Source organism: Numida meleagris, chromosome 3, assembly GCF_002078875.1.
Source record: "Numida meleagris isolate 19003 breed g44 Domestic line chromosome 3, NumMel1.0, whole genome shotgun sequence".
Classification (NCBI taxonomy): domain Eukaryota; kingdom Metazoa; phylum Chordata; class Aves; order Galliformes; family Numididae; genus Numida; species Numida meleagris.
In genome coordinates, this window is record NC_034411.1 from 111,830,982 (window position 1) to 111,854,087 (window position 23,106).

The 23,106-nt window shown below is 48.4% G+C and overlaps 1 protein-coding gene across 14 annotated transcripts in view; it reads right to left on the bottom strand.

The window, feature by feature from the left end:
- The window catches only part of EVA1A (eva-1 homolog A, regulator of programmed cell death), a 207,932-nt gene that overhangs the window by 42,277 nt on the left and 142,549 nt on the right, over positions 1-23,106 (bottom strand). Inside the window, exon 1 of one of the 14 annotated variants that reach the window (XM_021390930.1) lies at positions 22,488-22,702. The exons of 11 other annotated variants lie outside the window; for them this stretch is intronic. The gene's annotated coding sequence lies outside the window, so the exon portion shown is untranslated. Of the gene's footprint in view, positions 1-22,487; positions 22,703-23,106 lie in introns of those variants that run through there. 2 more of the 14 variants (XM_021390931.1, XM_021390933.1) reach the window with 2 other exon arrangements.

Genomic DNA, 23,106 nt, shown 5'->3' on the forward strand with positions numbered 1-23,106 from the left:
TTGCCCCAGTTCTCCATAAAGGCAAGAAAAAGGCACTTCCAGCTCCTGTGGAGCACTCAAGGCTAACACAAAGATTATGAGTGACAGTGAGTAGGACCTGTAAGTGGCCCTCATCAACAGGCATGGCTTTTCCCATTTCAAGAGGCACGGCAGAAGGAAATGAGTAAAAACACATCCACACACCCTTGGACTTCAGAAAGAACCAAATCTCCCAAATCTTGACCCATCTCCTGTTGAGGTTACAAGAAGCAGGGATCTTCAGAGCACAAGTCAAACCGCATCCTGAGAAAAGAGAAACTACAGCAAGCAGTGCCATGTCACATTCCCAGGACGGCGTCACTCTTCTAGCCCTCACTGCAGTGTTTTCATGGTTTTCTTGCTGTTCGTTCTGCCCTCTTTCATGGTCCCCCAGAGTTTCAATCAAAATTAAATTCCCCTGCTTCGCGTTCCCCCTTTGCATTCCAGGAAGTAAAACAAGGCCAGGCTGAGCTGGCTGCCCATAAAAAGCTCTTCTCCCAGCAAAAGCAATGCTGTCCAATAAAAGTGCAGCCGGCCGCCTGCGCTGCCTGGGCTTCGCTTCCCTGCTTTAGGGCACATCTGTGGAGATACGGCAGTCGCGAATGGGTGACATTAATAATAAGGAATCATTCTCAATAATCTAGCAACTCCAGCCTTGCCAAAATAGCAGCCGATACACCCACCCATGCTACTGCACACCTCAGATAAGCTGATCTCAGGAGCCCCCTCCCCCCAGCTGGTAACAGAACCAGGCCCGGGTTTGATTCCTCCCTTAGTTGACATGTTTATTGCCACTTGTTTAAAGCGCTTTTCAAACATGATTTATGAGGTGCCTCGAAGTAAGCACACACTCGTACACATAAAAACACACAGAGCTGTGGTTCCAGTTGTACGGGAAAAGCAGCAGTAAGAATTCTCACTGCATAATAAACAGTACCCGAGCAAACCCTTTCCTCTGTCTGCAGAGGCTTGCGGCCAGATCCTCGGGGAGAGGCATAACTGCGTTGCTTTGTTAGCCTTATTGTAGCTGTGAGGTGATGCTTTTTATTGCTCCATTTTGAAAAAGTTCTCTTAAGCATACACACCACACACGCACACACACCAAAGGCAACTATCAGCTCTTGGTTAGTTCAAACTGCTACCCCTGCCACCCCTACATGTCCAATAGCCCCGGCTTTAAGCCTTTACAAGCATCTTTTCCCAGCATCAAAGATGAAGGCTGTTTAATTTTCATTTTACAGGGTTGAAGAAAAGTATATTACTATCCATCCTATCTTTAGTTATCGAGGGTGCTGTGTACTCTGCTCCAAAGCAGCAGTCATCGCCCGGGATGCTCTCCCAGCTATTTGTGGAGCAGTGGCTCTTGCATCACTTTGGTAAACTCGATGTGCAAGTCTCTGGGAAGCAACACAGGGCATTTACCAAAGAACAGAGGTTGTCTGTTGACGCTTGCATGCTACAGCTTGTAAGTAAAGCCCCAAGTAATGTTCCATGGTGAAGCCCAGTCCAGCAGCGGTGCTGCGCTCAGTTCCGGGGATCAGCAGCTCCTGCTTGGCTGAGCACAGCCTTGTGTCTCTGGAGGTCCACGCTCTGAGCTTCAGCCTGGCTCCTACTCTCCTCCCCAGGCCCATGGAAGCTCAGATATTTTTAGCTGCTGCTTGCCACGAGTGAAGGAATGTCTTTTCCTAAGTTACCTCATTCACAGGGACAGCTCTGCCAAGACAAACAGGTCCAAAGCATGATACAGTGACTCCAGCCAGGGGAGAGAGTTCCCATCACATCACTGCGTGTGCTCGAATCACAAGTACCTGGAATTATTAGTATTTACGGCGCATGAAATGACATTCCTGACTTCCTCACCTGGCCACACAGACAGGAGAGGGGGAATTCCAGCTCCTTCCTGCCATTACACAGCTGAACAGCTCTAAATGTGAGTGAGGGCTCCTGAAAGCAGCCCTGACAGACCCAGGAGAAGCACAGGGCCATCAGGAGGGGTCCCCTGAACTGCAGCCTTTGCAGGAATACGTGCCAACAGGAAAGTCAAGGGCCAGCAACAGCTCAGCTTCTCGTCTGGGGAAATCTGCTCTAGCCCAGTCTCGCTGTGTTAATCACACTCACCTGCACCTTGCTCCGCTCTGCGGAACCTTCCACAAGTGACAAAACTCAACCACGGGAGTCAATTGATACGTTCAGGGTCAACAAGGCAAATCGCAGTCAGAGTAAACTAAAGGCAGCACGCTTCCCTGCCCTGTCCCACAGCTCCCTGCATGATTCCAGGCCCGTAGGACCTGCACACGGAGGGGAACAGGGTTCTCTGCCTCACAGGCCTTTCCGGAGGGCAAATCCATTCCAGGTGTCCAGACCCAATCTACCTGCAGATACCAGGCAGGCACTGACGGGAACTGTTCAGAGGTATGGGCTTCCACACTTCAGTCCTGGCAGGCAGGAAAATGTAGAAACTGGGTATCAACGCTATCTAAAAATCTTCACCTATTTAAAATTCTGTCTATCAGAAAAACTTACAGACTTCCAGAAGCTTAACAAAAGCTAGCTCAGTGAACAGATGGAACTTTATTCATGTTATTCACCACTGGCAAAGACATATTCAGTGGGAGTGCCTGATCCATATGGAAATAGTACATTAACCAGCTCAAAAAGGGAAAATACGCAGCCCAATGAATCCATTTTGAACAAGTACTCAAAATGATCACGCAACCTCAGAGCTGCTCCACTCTACACGGGTTGTTGCACCGTGAGCAGCACTTCCTTGCTTTATATTAAAGGGAATTGTAATATAGGTGACAATGCACAAAGAGACAATGACATCCCCTCCAAGAGATGTGTGCTTACAGTGGGGTGCCTTGCGAGCAGCATTCATCATTCTCTCAGCAGCGACAAGCTCGATACCAACAACAACAACAAAAGAGCTTAATCACTTTCTGGGGAGCTCTCATCTGCAAAATCCTCTTTATAAAAGACACGTGTGAACTTGACAGCCTCGGCCAGATACAGAAAGCCCTGGTAAATGCAGGAATGAGAGCGCACTTACACAGAATTGGCGAGAAATAACGGGGAGATTCTAACAATGAAGGAAGTAAATCACTTCAATATGACAGGCTGCATTTTAGAAAGATTTCAGGCCACGGTCGTAGAAACCAAAGATCATCATCTCCGGAAACCCCAAAGGAAAATAAAACCTTGCCTTTCTCCAAAAAGCAAAGTTATAAGCCAAAGTGAAGTGAACTGAGAGTGAGGAAGGGAATGGTCCCTATTCAGAGAGGCACACTGCAATAATCAAGTCCTGTGGATGTAATTTAAAGCAGAGATCGAATTCTACAAAGCAAGACAAAAAGGAGAAGTAATAGTAAAGGAATGCTATGAGCAACAGGAAAGCCCAGGCAGCGAGGGGGCTCGCTGAGCACCGCACAGCTCTGCCTGCACCTGATGGGCCCTCACACTGCACAGACTCCCCATGACTTATCTCTTAAGTAGCAGAGATCCAAAGCCAGCATCTAATGAAAGCTCTAAGTATCTCTAACAGGAAAAAAGAAAGATATCAGGCTAATTTCCTAGGCTGAGAAGAAACAATGCGAAGTTTGGGAGGTGAGAGATTTACGCTGGCCTTTCACCACTCAGGACCGGGGGTAAGGAGAGCCTCAGGTTCTTGTCAGAGTACAAATCCTACACGTTGTAGGCACAAACAGGGCTATTTGCCCCTTCAGCATTAGCAGGCAGCCCACTAGCTTTGCCGAGCACGGGCAAGGCAGAGAGGACGTGGCAGAGGGCTGCAAGGAGCAACACAGCCAGAGCAGCGTATCTTCCTTCCCGGTGGAAGAAAACAACAAAGGCAGCTGGCAGTGTCTGGAGGCTCAGTCAATGCAGCCCCTTCCCTTCACACCCCACCGCTGCCTGCTCAGCGCCCACCCCTCCACATCATTTCCAGCCTCAGCCTCAAAACTAAACGTACAGGTGGTGACAAGCCTGAGAAATGAACCAGCACAGAGAACTCAGGCTGTTACCACTCACTGGTAGCCAGATTGTTTTAGGGAGGCATCCTTAAGTGCTCCCCACGGAACCCAAAGCAACGCTCTCTTCATCTGCCAAACGCCACATCCCTCCTCACCAGCTCTGTAAAAGCTGGACATATAACTCTCAATCTTCGTTTTATCTTTTTCTCACCAATTCAAAATTGTATCTCAGTTCTGCCATCAAACAACTCATTATTGCAATTACTTCCTGTAAGCCGCTTTCGTTTCATATGAAAACGTTCCCGAAGTTCCTTTCCCACCAAAATAACAGCAATTATCTTAGGAATCAGCTTCATTTTTAGGTGAGTTAGGGCCATATACCCCCCTCTCTGGCAATGTAAATGCTCTTCAAACCAACCAGAACTGTCTCTTATCATACCTTATATAAAAAAACCATACTGTCCACTGTTCATTCACTGCCTCGACACAATTCGGGGGCAATGTGGCCTGTAAATGTCCTGGCCTTCTGGTTGCCTTTCTCCCCAGAAAGATGTCATTAGTTTTATTTTGTGAGCTATGGGGATGCTCTTACAAGTTTCTAACCCCAAGTGTTTCTGCTGTCCATGACTGCAAGTGATGACTCAAACTACGCGAGTCCTGTTCCAGCAGCGGAGCATAAAACTGCAGCCACTGCCACCTGGAACGTGTCCACTGCTCAGCAGAGCAGAAACACACCACGGCTCCTGGGAAAAGCGAGCGATTCCTGTAACACGGGAAAGGTTACACAAAGCTGGGGATTTGCGCAGACATCGCAGCGGTGGTGATTCCAGCACCATCGCCAGGCACCAGCACAGCGCTGGCTCATGCAGCAAAACCCTGCTCCTCTCCTGATGCCTCCTTCCTCCTTTAACCCTTGGCACCCCGCTGTGGTGGAACAACACCCAGGAGACTTGCTTCAACACAGGAGGCTCAAGGCAGAGTTTAAAGGTGCCTCTTTCCAGCTGCATCCATCTTTAACAGCAGGAGCTGTCCTCCTCCAGCCCAAGGCAGTGCCGCACACACCTGCAGGCTGCCGCTAGCTCAGGAGAAAAATGGAGGCACATCCACGTCTCCTTCTGCAGTAACTGTTATCTGTGATCCATCTCCACTATTTATCACTGAGAAATCAAGCTACGCCGATGAAAAAATATATAAATTGTCTGGCATTTGAAAATCTACGTACAGCGCTTGTCTTCTCATTACCCCATTTGCAGCTCTGATTTCATTGAAATGGCACTTCAGAACACTGATTTCACACAAATGGCAAATATACTGGGCTTCTCTGAAGAAAATTAGATGTATGTATTTCATAGCCAACAGATAGGAAATCTCTCTGAGTCGCCCTTGAATCAAGAAAGCCCTGGTTAAGAGGGCTGTGTAGCTGCGTAACACAGGAGACTGAAGAAGGCTAAGTGCCTCCCTAAGCCAGGGGGTTCACATCCTGATCACAGCCCAGCATCGTAAGAGCCATTTAAACTTGAAGGGGCCTGCAGGAAAGCTGGGGAGGGACTGTTTGTAAGGGCAGGTAGCGATGGGACGAGGGGAAATGGCTTTAAGGTGGAAGAGGGTAGATCTAGACTAGATATTAGGAAGAAACTCTTTACTGTGAGGGTGGTGAGACACTGGAACAGGTTGCCCAGTGATGCTGTGGATGCCCCCTCCCTGCAAGCATTCAAGACCAGGCTGGATGGGGCTGTGAGCAACCTGGGCTAGAGGGAGGTGTCCCTGCCTACAGCAGTGGGTTGGAACTAGGTGATCTTAAAGGTCCCTTCCCACCCAAACCATTCTGTGATTCTATGATTTACTTAATCCTGTGTTTCCACATTTCCCAGTTTTGATGCTGAAAAGCTCTGCAGTAAAACTTATCATTTAACTCTTTTCTTTGCTGCATCTATCACCACGCCAGCAGCTCTACTGCCCTCTCCATCATACTCTTGGTAAAAGGCAGGGGAGTGGAGCTGGACCTTCTCCAGTGGATGGAGAAGTGACATTGGCTCATTTTGTACACAAATATTTTACAAAAAACACCACGTCAGTGAGAAGTGTGGAAAATCACACGCGTGTATCTGACACGGCTGCACAAACCAAGCATCTCACACAGGGGCCAGGAACACTTCCATGCTACAGCTTCTCCTCCCAAGCAGGAAAATAAAGCTACATCAGCAAAAAAAACTTTCTGGCAGAGACTAATGATGTCTTTACTGGGCAATTTACTAACAGAGATCGGCTTGTGCCAATGCCTCACCACTCTTCCTCAGAAGAATTCTTCCCTAATAGCCAAACTCTGTTCTTCTAGGGAACATGGTCCAAGTGTCTTCCAACTCTGTCCAGGGGTTTACTGTGAGTGCTAACCCCTGCGTATCACTCACTGCCGTACCGCTGGCGGAAAACATCAGTGCTCTCAAAGACAAGGGCCTTGCAAGCCTCTGCAGACAGAAACCCCAGCTACAAATCTTCACACCAGAAAAAAAGGATCGGAGGCATGCTGAGCCCAGATATACCAAACAATTTCCAGTGAAGCAAAAGTGCAGTGTGGTGGGAACTCCCCTGCAGAGCTTCTGCCGAAGCAGATAACGATCAGCTGCCGGGCTGCCTCCGATAAGAACCACTTCTGCAGCACGAGCAGTGCTCAGTGCTCACTGGTTATCAGTGCTCATCAGTCAGCCAGTAGAAGAGAGAGATCTGGGGCTTCTCCTGGGGGGAATCACTGGTAATTCAGTTACAACAGATGGAACACGGAGCGGGAGCATGCTGACACACAATGCACTGAAAATACCTGCAGATGGGTCAGAAAAACCATTCCTCTCACACCGATGACAAGATTCCCCTCCCTGTTCAAGTATTTCCAACGCTGCCTTAATCAAGCAGAGCAAACAGATTGTCTTACAGACCTCTGAAGCTGCAAACACGCCACTCACACCTCCTGACCATCATTTGTTCAGTTGCAAAACAGGCGTGCTACAAGGCTATGCTGCACATTAGGATAAGGACACAAGCACAGATTCAAAGCCCTAATCCACTGCCCATGCATGCTGGTAGTCACCTAGCCCCGATACGAGCGTCCTCCTGGACCTCCTACAAAGAGCCAGACAGGACAAGCAGCTGTTTGAAGCAACCTGTAACGTGACTACACCTGCATGCAACTTCCCAGGAGTGGAGGAGGAAGGAAGACTCCAGAAAGTGTCCTTCTCCTCCAGCATGGCCGCACAGCCAGTCCCACCAGCTGTGTCACACAGGAGGAGGAGATGCTGCAGCATTCCTACTAGAGCACGGGCCTGGGCAGAGGAACAGCAGCGTCTGCACAGAAACAGAAGGCACTCCTGGACACATCTCTTCTTTCAGTAGGAGCACACAAGATAACTAGAGCACTGATGGCTGTGTTCTCTACTGTGTCCTAGTCCAGGGCAAGAAAGATTTCTCACAGATGTGAAAATTTTCTCTCTGGAGTATCTGCTGGAGCCTAGCATGAGACCCAACAGATGTGAGTTGGGAGCGTGTACTTAATGCAGAACCATCTGCCCAAGCAAATCAGAGTCTCTGAAACACTGCTCTTCACAACCTCGCACTGCTTCACTGTCTGGTGGCACAAAATCCTGACTGAGGAGCCCACCCATGTTGCCAGTCTATGGCAGCCTGGGGACCTGGACACGTGTCACCAACAGGGCAGACCGCACTAAGGAGGTAAAACTGAGCATTCCCATGCAGACACCGGGCTAGGAAAAAAAAAATACCCACAACACACAAAAGAAAAGAAAAGAAAAAAAAAAAGAAGAAAAAAACAACACAGAACTGCTGCAGAAAGAAACCATCCTTAGATACCTCAAGGCCAGAGTTTCAGACTTCTAAATTGGAGAGAATGGGACAACAGGAAACAGAGAAGCAACCCGAAGTGTCCATGCACTGATCTCTGCAGCTTGCTGCAAAGCTGACGGACATCCCTATCTCCTCATGATTCTCCTGTACTTAACTCTAAACTCATATAAATAGCTTCAGTTAGCACAGACCCAAAAGAATGGCCACATCATATGGCAAGTTCTGCAAGGCATCAAGACTGACGTAGGGCCTAGGGAGCCCAAAAAAGGCACAACATCTCAGGCTGAAGACAAAGCAGTCTCTTTCAGTCCCACATGTAAATCCCTGCATAACCCTCCTGACTCACTGAGGTTTAAACCAGCAAGGAGCTCAGCACCACGCAACCATTCGCTCTCTCCCCCGTCTCAGTGGGATGGGGAAGAAGAGATGGAATATCTCTTTGGCCAGTTTGGGTCAGCTGTCCTGCTCCTGCCCCCTCCCAGCTCCTTATGCATCCCTAGGCCCTTGTTGGCAAGACAGTAGGAGAAGCTGAAATATCCTTGCCTCTGCGCAGCACTGCTAAGCAACAACTAAAACATCGGTGTGTTATCTACATTATTTTTATCCTAAATCCAAAACACAGCACCAAACCGGCTACTAGAAAGAAAATTAACTCTATCCCAGCTGAAACCAGGTCAGCCATGAGGGCAGACGCCATTTGCTGCTTGCAACACAAGCAAGGAAGCTTCTAATTAGAAAGGACATCCAGACGCAGAACTTGGTGACAAGGAGCGATGCCCCGTTGCCTGGAGAACACATAACATTACCCAATGGGACAAACACCAAGAGGAGAAGAATTCTGAACTTTTTGATGCGGTTCTTAATGTCAGTATTGAATTTACCAGCAGTTATCACAAACAGTCATTTGAGATACTTGCCCTCTTAAATTTACTATAGGAAGCAATATCTATTGGCCAAAGTCGGTTTTGAAGTAACAGCTCAGGAATACACAAGTCTTGATCTATACACAATAAAGGAGCCAGGGAACAGGTAGCACATACAGTAGATCATAGAACCATAGAATCACCAAGGTTGGAAAAGCCTCCAAGATCATCCAGTCCAACTGTGCACATACCACCAGTATTTCCTACTAAACCATCTCCCTCAGTACAACATCTAAACGCTCTTTGAACACCTCCGGGGATGGTGACTCCACCACCTCCCTGGGCAGCCTGTTCCAGCCCTGAGCACTCTTTCTGAGAAGTATTTCCTAATGTCCACCAAAATCTCCCCTGGCACAACTTGAGGCCATTCCCCCTCGTCCTGTCACTGTTACAAGAGAGAAGAGGCCGACCCCCAGCTCACTACAACCTCCCTTCAGGTAGTTATAGAGAGTGATAAGGTCTCCCCTGAGCCTCCTCTTCTCCAGACTGAACAATCCCAGCTCCCTCAGCCGCTCCTCATCAGCCCTGTGCTCCAGACCCCTCACAGCTTCATCGTCCTTTTCTGGATACCTGCCTGTAAAATGCTGTCATTGCAATGATCCTATTTGCTTCTTGTCCATCTGCAGGAAACCTTCAAATACTAAAAGTTACTCATTCCAGAAACAATAAATTATCTACAAGGAGAAGAGGCAGCTTCTTTCATCTCCTAATAAAGAAGCAGAGGAAATTGCATCATGCCCAGATGGGAGACTGATGTTGGCTTGCCAGACAGATAGACAGATCAGAGTGTTGGCATTAATGGCATCGCTTTCGTAGAGACAGACAAGAGAGAGCAGCCAAAACAAATGCCTGCATGCAACTCCCTCTTGGCCATCCCAGAATCTTGACTCAGTTTTTATGTCTTGTTACTATTTCTCACAGGAAGTGGATCAAACCCTCGGCCTAATCATTCTCACACATGGAGAGGAGTGAACTTTGCTAACCAGACACATCTCTAATGCGGTTCTCGAACAAAATGAGAACGCAAAGTTAGAATTCTTTTTCCCCAGGCATCAAACCCACCAACTCTACTGAAGACTGAGCTGGAAAACTACACTTGTCTTCATTTTAAGGGCAATGTAAGAGAAGAAATCAGAAACAGCTTCTCGCCTGAGTTTTCTTTGCTTTCTTAGTGCTGCTATTTGTCTTCGTGGGGGCTTGGGGTTGGTATTTTTTTTGATGATCCATTATCCCAGTAGCAGCAGTTTATTTTCTGGCCCCATTCCACAAGCTGTGTGGGTCAGACAGAGGTATTTGTTTTCATGTAACAAATATGGTTGTAAGTCCAAAGCAGGCAGATGTTCATCACAAGAACATTCCCTACACAATCTCAAATCCCTTTTCACCAAGGTTACTCCTGTTTGAATTAAGTGCATTTAAAAACTCATTTGAAGTAAGCTCTCCAGAGACCAACAAATAACCATTACATAGCGAAGAATGATATCCTCGTTCCCTCGTTATGCCCCTCATCACTTACACTTTGCCAAAGTGGAATAAGTGCTGCCAAATCAGAGCAGCACCATTTTAGACTCGGTCTCCATGGTGTAGCTAGGAAGCAGGTGAGGTAAACAGGCCCCGGATGCTTAGGAAATAATTCCCTGGATTAAGTTATCATCTGGTGCAGGGCTTTTCTACACATCAGCACTCCCAAGGATTTAAAGTACGCAGCCCCAGTATGCCACTAAGCTTAAACCAGCTGCAGTAACTCTCCAAAAAAAAAAAAAAAAAAAAGGAAAGGAAAGGAAGAACAGAAACCAACAGGAAACCACTTTCACGGCTCACTAAATGAAGGCAGATGATCTGCCAGTGCCTAAGACCAAGCTCACATCCAGTTCACTGCAATGCAACTGCAAAGCACTATTGCTCGTCTGGGCCCACCAAAGGCTGATACACCATCTGCTTTTGCTCCACCACACATCCTAGCAGCAGTATCACACTTACTAGGGAGAATCCTACTGCACAGATGGCAGGAGTGTTGCTGCTGCTCATTCTGTTGATGGATTTGGTCAAAGGGAGCAGCGCCTCACCTTGCCTACACTGGCCATTCTTAAGGACCTGCAGGAAGGATGGACGTGAAATCACACCTACGTGCAGATCTAACTCTGGAGAAGCAGAAAGGCCATTAGCAGCAATGACACAGGGCTCCGAATTTCTGCAAGGCTAACACATCAGCCTGAGTGATTTGCCAAGGCTGAGGTTAACGCAAAGGGACACAGCAGGGAGAAAACCATTTTAAATTAGAGGCGGGAATATTTATTAGCCAAGAGAAAAACCTCCCTCTCTCCCTTGGGATCCCTGAGGGTAAACACAGAAGACACAAATCACCTGAAGTGCCTGGACAGCCCCTACCCTGCATCCCAGCCGTGAGCAGAGCCAGATCCCTCTGCTCTCTCCAGGAGGAGACTGCAGCTTTCCTGCTCTGAAGTCTGCTTACATTACTCGCTCCCTTTGCTGACATTGGCAGCTTGCTCAAGCCTTAGCAAAACTATTTTTTCTTGGATATACTTAATCTGTCTTATTTTTATCCCATCTGTGAGAAAAAGCGGCCGCAGTGCAAACAGATCTGCTTGGCGTTGCCGCCAGCCTCGCGGATCCCATGGCCTCCTGGCTGGGTCGCTGCAGTGATTGCTGCTTATCTGGTGCTGCTTGTGCACTCACACACCCTACGAGCAACGCAGCATCCATCTCTTAAAGGCTTCCTCAAGGTGAATTAACCGAGTCTCATGCAGACTGCATTGCTGAGCGTGGACTTCCAGACCTTTCTTTTTCCACATAAAGTTTTAAATAGGTTTAGACTGAAAATCTTACTGAGGGCTCTCACGCGTTCTCCACACATGAAGGCAGCCTCAGCCCCACACAAGGAGCCCTCACGGCACACACAGCTTCACAAGGAGCCAGGGCCGAGCACAGAGTCAGGAGCGGCTGTGCCCACATGGGCCGCTCTCTCAGGTAGAAGTATGACTGGTGCTGGCAGGCCCCACGCCCTGTGTGGTTAGCTGAGCAAAGGCTCATCCAGGCAGGGCCATGCTGGCTTACGAGGGCTGGAACGGGCTCCAGGACAGAGGAGATGAGGCTGTTCTCTCCTTCTGGCACCCCAGACAGCGCTGGGACCAAGCCTGTTGTGTTTGGAGATACCAATGACATGTTATCACAAGGAGATCTGCAAAGACGCAGCAGGGAACTGTTTGTAAACCACTGCGTGTCTGCAAGTCCAAACATTTGTAGATTTATTCCCATCAACTGGAAATACGTGAGTCAGTGACCAGGACAAACACAAATCCGCAATATTTACAGGAAGACAGAAAGATACCATCTTTCTTTTTAAAATCAATATTTTTAACCCAAACTTCCTGAAGTAAGTCAAAAGAGCAAAGATTTTTTTTTAAGTAGCTACTTAGGTACTTGATAGTTCCTTCCACTCTCCCCATTTCAAAGCGAAGGAGCAAGACATGAGATATTCCTCCTATAAGCCTAGACATACAGGACAAGCAATGTCCTTGTACCACTTCATCTTCTTGTAAATAAAAAAAAAGTCCACAGCCCAGCTTCTGGAATGTTAGGAAATTACTTTCATTCGCACATGCATTAAAAAAATGGCTGAACTTTGAATGTTTTGCACCTCATTTTATTTTCTGTTTTCTTTGCTGTTTGCTGATCAGCATGCGAATACACCAGTGGGGGCTGTCTTCATTTATTTGCAGGTCACCTCCTCATGCATTCAGGTCCACAGGCAAAGGAGCCTGCTCCACGGGGTGCTACAGGGGGTGCCCTCCTGTAAGTTTGAATTTTATCACGATATCATGAATCTCATTCTTCCCCTACCCCTGCAGATGCTCAGATCCCTGCTAGCAGCACAACATGATCCTTAATGCTGAATTCATGAAAGAAACAGGAGTTCTTTGGGAGAGAGGGAGACAGTGACTGCGTTTTGAAATCTCCTGGAAAAACGCAGAAGTGTTTCTTTGGGGTTTTTTGGAGTTAATGTCTTTTCCTGCTGCTCAGCCCGGCTGCAGAGATGCTCTTGTTTTTCCTGCCTAGCATTCATCCGTTCCCCTCTGAAATGCAGGAGATGAAGGAGATTCCTCCCGTGGGACTGGTGAAGAAGACGCGGTCCGTACGTAAAGCACAGAACATGAAAGATTTGGAATGCTCTTTTTCCTAAGGATTTCACTTAATCAAATTATCACCAAACTATAGGTCATTCCTAACCACTAATTGCCTGGAAACTATTCTGAAAGGCCGTAAATGTGTACAAAACCCGGTTGGCAAAAGCCTTGAAATGTAGAACCTGGGAAGTTTCTGAACAACCGAGGGGAAACAAAACCACAGTTACTTTTTGTAACTCTGATCCTGCTCGAGGGGCAGCATACAGGCACACGGAGCAGGTATTTTGTTCCTCACTATTCTCGCGCCAACGATGCCATTTAAACCCTTTGGAAACAGCTCTACTCCATGCCATCTGTGCTCCAACATTTAACAGGCATTATTTAAATGTATGCTAGAATTTTTCTACAAGCCCTCCCACTATACAGCAGCTCTAATGAGCCTACGTGCAGCCATGCACGATCAAAAAAAGCCGAACTGAAATCAAATAGAGGAATTTGGTATTGACCTGCAGTATGGGCCCCTGCACAGTGATACAGCAAATAAAAGACTCAGAAGAAGGAAGGAAAGACCAAAGGCCTTTCTCACAAAACAAATAAATAACAACAAAAAAAGACAATCTGCCTTAGCACTGACTTCTCTGTGTCCTCCGAACCCTACAGGAAGAGCCTGTCACCCTATGCTGCACCCTCAGGCAGTTCACATCTCTTCTGGGGACTTCTGCTCCAGTTTACTTCATCATTCTCAAAGTCACAGTCACGTGGTTCAGTGGAAACAAGGTAGAACTAATTCCCTGAGAAGCCACAGAGATTTTAGGCTAAGCTTTCCCATACCATGTGTTTTTAATCCCTATATCCTTACGTCCCAAAGAGATTTCTCAGATTGAAATATCAGACAGTTTTCTGCAGACCGAAGTTCACCTTCTCCCCACAGTCCCTATCACAAAATTTCTGCTCAAAGGCAGGATCCCAAGCTCAGAAACGCACTGAAAGAAGGAAGGAGATGACGCGGTTCTTCAGCTGACACCTTGCAGCTCTTCAAACTGTAACTACCCAGAATTAAAATGTATGCAAATGCGGAAGATAAACAGGACTAAACCACAACACAGGCAAGCTGCATCCATTCCACCAATAAAGCAAGAAGAAATACTGATTTTCTTCTGAGCCCCAGTTTGAAATCTGTTATTTCTTCCAGGATCAACAAAATCTCTGGTTTCAATTTTTTACATTTACACATTGAGAACTTGCGTGCTGTGAGGTCTCACTCCGGATAGAGTGTCTTGTTTCAAGCAACTTGTACAACAGAGTTCTGGGGATTTTTTCCCACCTTCCCTCGTTAATAACTCACAGCAGCCTCGTAGAGTTTCTCATTTTTTGAGAATGTTGCAAACAAGAATGAATTCAAACTCTGACGGATGGGTTTAAGATAGCACTCTCAATTTGCAGTTGGATAAAATGAAATTCCTCCCATCCTAGATGGGATGGTTCAGTCTGGAGAAGACCCAGAGGAGACCTGATCGCTCTCTACAGCTCCCTGAAAGAAGGCTGTGGTGAGGGAGAGGCAGCCTCTTCTCCCAGGTAACAGCAATAGGACAAGAGCTGATGGCCTCACGTTGTGCCAGCAAAGGTTTAGGTTGGGTATTAGGAAAAAATTCTTCTCAAACAGAGTGGTGAGGCATTGGAACAGGCTGCCCAGGGTGTGGTGGAGTCACTGCCCCTGGAGGGGCTCAAGAACCATGGAGATGTGGCACTGAGGGACACGGACAGCGGGCACAGTGGAATGAGTTGGGGTTGGACTAGACAATCTTACAGGTCTCTTCCAACCTTAATGATCCCATGATTCTATGAATGGTGGAGGACACAAGCGTCTTACCCCTCCAGCTGCAGTTATTCCCCGCCTCAGATCCATGGTAGCACTGGAGGGAATGTCAGGAGAACATTATGCCCGGCCTAAGAGCCACTGCAACAGGGCTACAATTCAAGGTGCCTGTTAGGCTGGGATGTAGTGAAATAACCCTAGGCTGTCCAGGAGACATAGAAAGGTGAGATACAAAGTTTTAAGTCCATCTGTCAAGGTTACTTGTCTGAAGCAGGTGGTTCCCTTCATATCTTCACTTGCATTCCTGTGTTTCCACCAAAATCCCCTTACTCTCCCTAGCTCAGGACACAAGCGTAGCTCCTGGAGCTTGACCCTCTATGCTACTGCACAGCCATCTCACTTCTAGCCCAAGCCAAACAATGCTCTCCCAAATAACTCTCAGAAAAGGCTCAAAAGCCAGCGTGTACTGAGTACATGGGACAGACTGACCCCTGGAGCACTCCATTTCCACAGACACAGGCACCTCAACCTTCCTAGTATCTTTCCCATCATCCATTGTGGAATAGGAAACAACTCACTGTTCAGCCTCTATCTCCCAGCAAATGTTTGTAAAATACTCTTGCTTCTGAGTAGGGAGCTTGTCTGATTCTCTGCAGAATCCACCTGAATTACTCTGACTACACCATTTACTTTTGCTTTAAGTATAATGCATACACTCAGGAGAGGGAAAATGCAGAAGTGTACCTGAGAGTGGATGCTACCTTTCCTTTGCAACTGCCATTATGTCACAGAATAGAAACAGCAAGTGTTTCACAGTAAAAAACCACACCAGCACAGGGCAAATGGGTGCACAGTCTTTATCATTGTTGCAATGCCAGGGAAATGAACAAATTCGCCCTGTGGGTTGAAGCCGAAGGAATGAAATTCTTGAGCCCTGCTTAAAATCACATGGGTATGCTTGGTTGTCTGATGTTGTTCCATGGTGATTCACAAGCACTTCTCTGCCTTGTTCTCTGTTTGGCTTTGTGATGCTTGGCAGCGAGCTGCACAGTAAAAGCCGTGCAGGGAACAAACTAGGGCCCTGGATGGATACTTTCTGCCTGCAAAAAAAAGCAGCAGCAGCAATCTCCTGCCTCACAGTGGCAACTCATGAAAACAGAACAGGCAAGACCTGGACAGAATCAGTGAGTGTTTAGTGCTGCTAGAAAATAAAGTGACATTACACAGCATGATAGCCATGTGATCCATGTGATCCCCTTCCTGATTTCTCCTAGTAGCAACAACAGACAGCGCCTTGCATATCTTCTTTTAGCAAATAGTGATTAAAGCCAACAAGGCTTCTACCTGCATTGCAGCCTCTCCTTTGCACCGGCAAAAACCAAGCTATGGAAAGTTAACTTCGGTTCACCCACAACAAATAACAGTGTGAACCTGCAGACATCCTGCCCAGCAGCACGACCCAGAGCACCTATCCGAGATGTTCAGGGATCTAACGCAGTCAAAAGGAGAGCACCGAATTTCTCAGGCGTGACTCAGAACCTGTAAGTATACGTGGACTGTCCTGGGAGACAAGGTGTCTGTGCAGGGCAATTAGGTGTTCCCACACGCCAAGTGAGAAAGTGCTGAGATCCAGCCAGCTGGCGGGGATAGCTGCCAGCAGGCACCACCTCCTGGCTGGGCCCTCTCACAAATGGGTTGGCACAGCAAAGAAGCTTGCCCCGGGTTTCAGCTGGAAGCTTTCACTAGCAGTGCGCGAGATGTTCGCTGCCTGACACAGCTTCCACCCGAAGGAGAGGCGATGCAGCACCCTGCAGGAAGGTAAAGTCAGAAGGTGCAGGTTGGTCTGACTGCTGCAGCCCACATGGTCTGCTCCCTGCCTCCAGGGAGGGTTTCTGCTGCCATTGTGTCACTACAACTGGATTGCATGCAAAGCCACTGGTCAGGAAGGCAGCAAGCCTGGCAGGTTTGCCTCGCTGGGGCTTCTTCAAGTGAGCAAACAAAGAGGAGGGAATTCCCAATGCGGCGTTTGTTTGCTTTCAAAACAATGAAATTCAATAGTGAAAGCTATTTAGACCCAAACCTCACACCCAGAGCTTCCATTCAGGCTATCTGTTGCGGGTTTTGGACAGAGAAGAGAGGTAACAACCATTTGGATACAAAACTGGAGAGGACAGGGAGCCCTCCTGGCACGGCCATTCAAGCCTCCTTAGCTGGCTGAAGAGCATTCATCTCTGCTGCAGTTCAGAAGGGAGAAAACATTTTCTGACTTCCTTAAGAATGGGGAAAAAGGCAGCAAGTAGGATTGGAAAAGCTCCCTGCTTCCAGCTCTTGCCCGTAGAAGAGAGAGAAGGGAGCTTCCCTGCTTTTGGTCACATCTTTGTCCCTTCCTTACTGCATACCTGGTGCCTGGCACAACACAGACTATGACATTCATCCCATCACTGCTCTCAGAGTTTTTTGTATTTACTCTACAAAGCACCGAACTCCAAACCTGCTAAATATGAACCTAATTGTAACGACTGTACCAAAGGGAAGAAATAAAAAATGTAAGCTTACAGTCTGCCAACTATTCCAAAACTGGAGCATTGTGTATAGTAAATAGAGAGAAACAACAGAACAGGAGTCAGAGGAATTGTAGTCTTTCATGGCCACTGATGTAGTAAATCAGCTCTGCCGTTTCACCCAGCCAAATGCAGTGTAAAGTAATATGTCTGAGGGAAAGGACTGAACTTGAAAGCACATATTCAAATGTGACATTCACACACTATACTAGCCAGGAAAAGGAGGCTGATTTCATTAAAGAAAAATAAATCTCTGCAGACCATACAGTCCATGCGTGCATTAATAAAGAAAAATAACTAGCAGCCGAAAATTATGATTGGATATCTCAGAGGGGAATCAGTGGCTATTAAAATAAAAGGAGCTCGAGGTGTATGTTATTAATCTAGTGAAATTAAATTCAACTGGAAAACTCCAGAACAGCATCTTGCAGGTAGTGTGAGAGTCAGGTACCACTGAGGAGGAGCTATGGGCTTCACACAGCGCCCTCGTTATTCCTAGTATGGTGACTGACAACCAAGAAGAAAACTCAGATTTACACAGCGTGCTCTCTGTGTACATTTCAGTTACAGCAGTCCCAAAATATTTAAATTACATTCATTTCGAATGTTCTCAGCTTTCGATTGCTCCAGTGCCTACAGAAATAACTACATCTGCAAAGAGAGATGGTCAAGACAAGAGAGCAGAAAGCAGTCTCTCTTCATTGCCAATGGTCAGGAGGAGAAACTTTAAATAATGCGGTCACATGGGGAATCAGTGAGCGTGCCACAATTCTTCTCTTCCTTAGTTTTCAGGAGTGCAGAACACTTCTGAACCGCTTGATGCAGTGACAGCCAGCTGCTGCTGGTGCAGAAGGTGACGAGCTGCACTGTGCGCCTTGCAATGAGAGCAAACAGACCCTGGTCAAAAGTCCTCATGTTCAGCAGTGCTGCAGTACAGCACAGCGGCAGATAGCCCGGGGTGCATTCAGAGCGATCCAAACCCAGCAAATTGCTGGAAACTTGCATGAGGAAGATGAAGGCTGAGCAGCTTGAGCTGGGATTCCCACCACGGCTCTGTGGAGATCACGTATCTCGGAGCAAACACCTCGATGCTGAGCTTCTTCAGGGGTCAAGTTTGTTCTCAGCGAGGAAAGAAAACCTTTCACAGTTACCAGATTAAGCTGAACAAGAGCTAACAAGAACTGGAGAAGCAACGGGAGTGGCTTCTTCATTCCGCCTCAAGAGAACAATCTGGCATTTATTACCAAATTCCAGCCTCAAGCTTCCTCCCACAGGATTGAGCATGGAGGCCTAGACTTGTATGAATTAACCAAAAATAACACTTCCAGGGAGGGAAAGGATGGCTGGGGGGATCGCTGATGGGACAGAGTGGCCTCTCACCTCGTGCTCAGCGGTTCAGCTCCAGAAGAAATGAGGAGTAAGGAGAAGCTCTGGTGCTGAGCTCGTGCCAAAGCAGCGGGTACCCCTGGCTGGTTCCCTGGGGAGCAAGCGACTGCCACAGCCACCAGCACCTGGGGCAGCTATGTCAGGAGCCCCACGGCAGCAGCTGGAGGAGCAAACGCAATTCTTCCAGCCACCCTCCCACCTTCAGCATTAAAGCACTTGAAACAACTGTGAGCTGCACAGCGTCAAAGCTCAGACTGATAGCGATCTTCAGCCTCTGGTAGCAAATATGTTTAAAAATAGTCATCACAAACAAGATACTGTTTGGGGAGGGATGGAGAGGGAAGGAGGTATGCAGCTTTCTGGCTCCTGACCGTCCCAGCTACACATCCTCATTGCTACGGCAACATCCCATAAACAGAGCAGTGATCAACAGCTCCCTGCAGAACAAGGCAAGAGCTGTCCTCAGGTAGTGACACTGCCCTTGAATAAAAACAACATCTGTGCAGGCGAGTTGAAGACTCAGTAGAGCGTGTAAATGTTACCTTAATTTGTGCATCAGCACTTAAACACCACAAGAACTGGAGCTCCAAACCCCAGCAGAAACTGAAGCAGGCAGCAGGAAACATGAAGCACCAGAGCATCCTTGAAGCAACCTCAGGAAGGACAGGGAGCATCACCCTGAGCTGGAGCACCGAACTACGGAAAGCAGCTGACAGGGCCACAAGAGCCACCAGCAGCAGGAACCCTCTGCTAGACACTTCAGCTGCTGCCACGCTCTTGCGAAGCACAGAATCACAAAGACTGGAGAAGACCACCAAGACTCCCTAGTCCAACTCCACCCCATCCCACCTTGCCACTAACTGCATCCCTCAGTGCCACATCTCCACGGTTCCTGAGCACCTCCAGGGACAGTTCCAATGCCTCACCGCTCTGAGTAGAATTTTTTCCTGATATCCAACCTGAACTTCCCCTGGCGCAACTTGAGGCCATCACCTCTCATCCTACTGCTGTAACCTGGGAGAAGAGGCCCCCCCACCTCACTACAACCTCCTTTAAGGGAGTTCCAGCTCCTTTCAGCACTTCCGAGGGTCTAGCTCAGGAGTACAGAGCTGCACCCCTAAGCTGATACAAAGCAAGGCTTGTCCATCCCGCACTTGTGGAATACGTAGAAAGGGGGAATGGAAACACATGCTCATTCCACCTTCTTGCAGAGTCTTCACAACCTGAGGCCTTTTACAATACTCACTACCCTACTGCAGTGAGGTGGTGCAGAAGAGAGGTTTTACTCTAGGTAATACTCGGGTGATGTAATTTAAGACAACAGGACTAAACTGAAACAGACAATTTATGTTGTGCAACAGGAAATATTTCCAGACAGTAAAGCCAGTTGGGCTCCAGAGCACTTTCCCAGGGCAAGCAGCAGAACTGGAATCGCCATCCCTTGACTCATCCATCAAAGCTGCAGCAATACTGAAAGCATGGTGTGGAGAACACGCTCGCACAACGAAAGAGATGGGACAGGGACCTGTTCTTCAGCATTTGGTTTTACACAGCACAAGGTTCCATGAGATTTGGAGTAAGTGAGAAAGACAGAAAAGCCAGAAAGGTCTTGGTGACACTCAAGAACCCCCCAGTCCCCAAATACACGGACTCCTATCCACTCTCAACTGCTGTAAATCAGGAATAACTTCACTGAAATCAGTGGAGTGATATCAGATTAAAATGAAGTGGGTTCGCATCTAGACCCAAAATTTAAGGAGGTAAGAACAAGGCCATTTCATAAGGCAAGATCCTTCTGTAGCATCCATGGGTTAAGTTTTAGGATAGTTTAGAAACAGACTACCCAAAATTGAATTTGAAACAGCCATTTCTCTCAACATCTGAATACAGGGATGGATTTCTAAAGAACCTTAGATCCTAACCACCCTCTTAGCAGCACCTGAAGCATGGTTGGACTCCCCAGACACTTTGCACATGCAATGACTCAGTTCACCCAAGGGTTAAATTGTTGGACTGCTGCAAAAGTGCCGGTCTGTTACTCCAGTTCCTTCCCCATCAAGGAACATAAAACACAGTTCCAGGTAAATACTATTTCCTCAGCTCAGATGTGCAGGGAGTAATTCCTGCTATAGCTTCTCTCCTCCCTCTCTTACACGAGCTCATTAGCCTCTGGACTATGTCTCTGCTAGTAAATTAAACGGTGCCAGAGCCCATTCTTTGGCCCCGAAGCTAACTGGCATAGCTACCAGCGTATTATTAAACTTTCCTACGCTCTGAAACAAGGTGATGGCATCCAAACTGCCTTTCTGGAGTGCCCTGGCCCATCCTAGCTCCCAGCAGTACATAGAAGCCATGTGGAGGATTGTGTGTATGCCCAGCACAGCAGGACAGACCATCAGCCCCAGGTCACCAGTACGGCCAGAAGCAAACTGTGGGGAACGCTGAAAGTAAAGAACATTTTCAAAAAATCAGTAAGGAGTAGCATGGAACTCGGGAAGAGGCTGGGAGATGGGAAGACCAAAAAAAGCATTACCTACAGAACTCAATTTTGAAAAAAATAAATAAATAGAAGGACCTTTCTTACAGGAACCGTTCAGTAGACTTTGAGCTTTTGCCTAGCAATCAAATCCAAACGAAGCTGTCAGCAGGGTCTCCTGGGCCCATCACTGCCTGTGGCAGCAAGACAAGGAATGCCAGGGCTGGGCAGGGAGCTGAATGTTCCCTGGCCATGGGAGGCGATGTGCCTGAGCTGGGGCAAGAGATTGACATGCTCAGCGTGCACGAAGGGTATCCCCATCTGCACCTTCTTCCGCCGCCTTCCATCCCAGCACCAAAGCAAAACTAACGTAACACAAGGGTGACCTGAGAGAACAACACGAGTGTAGCAATGACTTGGAGCTATAAACACATCGCACACAAAGCATTAAGCTCATTTTTCCCAAGGCCAGCTCTGAGGTGCTCTTCCCCACTTGTAATTAACTGGTACACATTATGCATGTGCTTGGCCTTCCTACGCTGCCGTGTAGCTGGAGGGGCTGGGAAGCGATCCTGCCCATGAAGACCCCAGGGTTGTGCAGCACCATCTGCCTGATGGCGCGTCACGCTCTGCAAGCTCTTCTTCCCCTCCCTACTGATGTGCTGAAATCCACTGTCCTGTGTCAGTGAGTTCAAGCAAGGCTTTAACTCTGAGAGCTCCGGGAACCAGCTCCAGCACCCGCCCCAGGACAGAGCTGTCACTTTGTGACGCCTTGCCCGTCCAAGAAACGGTCAAGACGAGATTGACAGAAATAGCACATGAAGTCACGGCCGCTCCGCTTTAAAGCACGAGCATTTGAGCAATTTTCTCACCAAATAAATAAACACGCGCGTTCCGCGAGCAAATAAGGAAACGTCAGAGGAAAGACACCGCGGGCAGGTTTGTACAGACGGCAGCTGCTCTGTGCCCACTCCCCCGAGCGGGTGCAATGCACTTTGTAGCAAGCATCAGCTCTTTCAGACAGCAGCCGCCGTGACCATGCACACGCACGAACAGCAAGCCCCAGGAAAACCCCTTCACCAAGGTAAACACTCCGCTGAAGCTGGAAGACAAACGCGTAAGAGAAAACGCTGCGCAGCCCTTCTCCTTCCCTGCCCACCTTCCGCACAGCCGGGATGCTGCCTCCCTCCTTCTCCCCACCCGTTTCGGAGCAGCCCGAGCCCCGCGGACGCGGACCCCCCCCGAGCCCCGCAGCGCCCGGCTCCCACCTCCGCGAGGACCACGGCCGCCAGCGCGGAAGTTTTCGAGAAAGGGGATCGCTCCCACCGCCTTAAATACCTACCTAGCTGCCCGGGAGCGAAATAAAAGAGGGGTTGAGCCGCCGGGAGAAGAAGAAAGTTGTGTTACCGTTCGGCTTTCCCTGGAGCGGGGAGCGCCGGGACGGGAGAGCGCGGGGCGCCCGCTCCCAGCCCCGGAGCCGCGGGCGGCAGCGAGAGCGTGTGCGCGACTGCGGGACGAGAGCGCGGAGCGGGCGTCGGGGCGGGCAGCAACAGGAAATGACACAGAAACTTCACCAGGCTCCAATCCAAACTTGGCCCTTGACACGAAAGAAGGGGGAGGCAGTTCGGGGGGCGGAGGGGAGAATTTTTCCCCCTCATTAACTAGCCTAAAAATCTGCTGACTGGGAGAGAGAAAAAAAAAAAAAACAAAAAAAAAAAAAACGGAACCGTGACAAGTTTGATTAAAGCCGAGAACGAAGTGGAAGGGAGCTCTCATCTGAGCTTAGTTGTTTGAGCAGGAGCTCCGTGCTGGTGTTGGACACTGGGAGCGACAGATGGGCGCCCAGCCCTGGAGGTGCCAGGGCCCGGCTGGCTGGGGGCAACCAGGCCGTGGTAGAGGGGCTGGGAGCGGGCTTTAAGGTCCCTGCCAACCGAAGACGTTCCATGATTCTATGAATTTAG